Raw genomic sequence first — 569 nt, 5'->3', positions numbered from 1 at the left:
AAGGGCGGAGGGCGGTCCCAGAAGGGCGACTCCTATCGGGACTCGGAGGCCGAGGCAGCTCGGCTGCAGGTCACGTGGGCGCCGGCTGGCCAGGTGGGGACAGTGACGCAGGCTGCGCAGCCAGGTACCTGGGGCGCGCCCCGCCGGCCCCTCCCGCCCGGCACTCGGAGCAGGAGCCGCCTGGCGCGCGCCCTGCCCACCTGGCCGCCCACCTGGTGGGGCCGTAGCGCTGCCGCCTCCTGCAGGGCCGCACAGGAAGTGGGGGGGCGGGGACAGGGAGGGACCGGGCGGCCGGGACAGAGCTCGGGGCCTGCAGAGCCTGGAGGTGGCCCGGCCCCCGTCGGCCGCCGAGCTCGTAGCTCCGTCCTCCGCCCCACGGCGCAGGTGACGGGGGAACAGGTGACGGGGGAACAGGTGAGCCTGGGAGACAGGTGGGCCTGGGAAGGGACGGGTGAGCGAGGTGGTGGGGATGAGCCTTGGGGAGGGGGCTGGCAAGGCCGAGGGCGCACTTCCTCCCCTTCGCTTTTCCCGCAAGCCCTGCCCCGGGGGCCGCGTCACTCTGCGGCTGC

General features: G+C 75.6%; 1 protein-coding gene across 1 annotated transcript in view; it reads left to right on the top strand.

Annotated features, from left to right (window-relative positions):
* The first annotated feature begins 274 nt into the window (after window positions 1–274).
* ARHGEF16 (Rho guanine nucleotide exchange factor 16) overlaps window positions 275–569 on the top strand; it is a 20,447-nt gene continuing 20,152 nt past the window's right edge. The window contains exon 1 of the mRNA XM_024760334.1: window positions 275–414. The gene's annotated coding sequence lies outside the window, so the exon portion shown is untranslated. The remainder of the gene's footprint in view (window positions 415–569) is intronic.

The sequence above is a fragment of the Neophocaena asiaeorientalis genome, unplaced genomic scaffold (assembly GCF_003031525.2).
Source record: "Neophocaena asiaeorientalis asiaeorientalis breed wild unplaced genomic scaffold, Neophocaena_asiaeorientalis_V1.1 scaffold489, whole genome shotgun sequence".
Taxonomy (NCBI): domain Eukaryota; kingdom Metazoa; phylum Chordata; class Mammalia; order Artiodactyla; family Phocoenidae; genus Neophocaena; species Neophocaena asiaeorientalis.
Note: the sequence above shows the minus strand (reverse complement) of the source record. Positions and strands in the feature narration are given on the sequence as shown.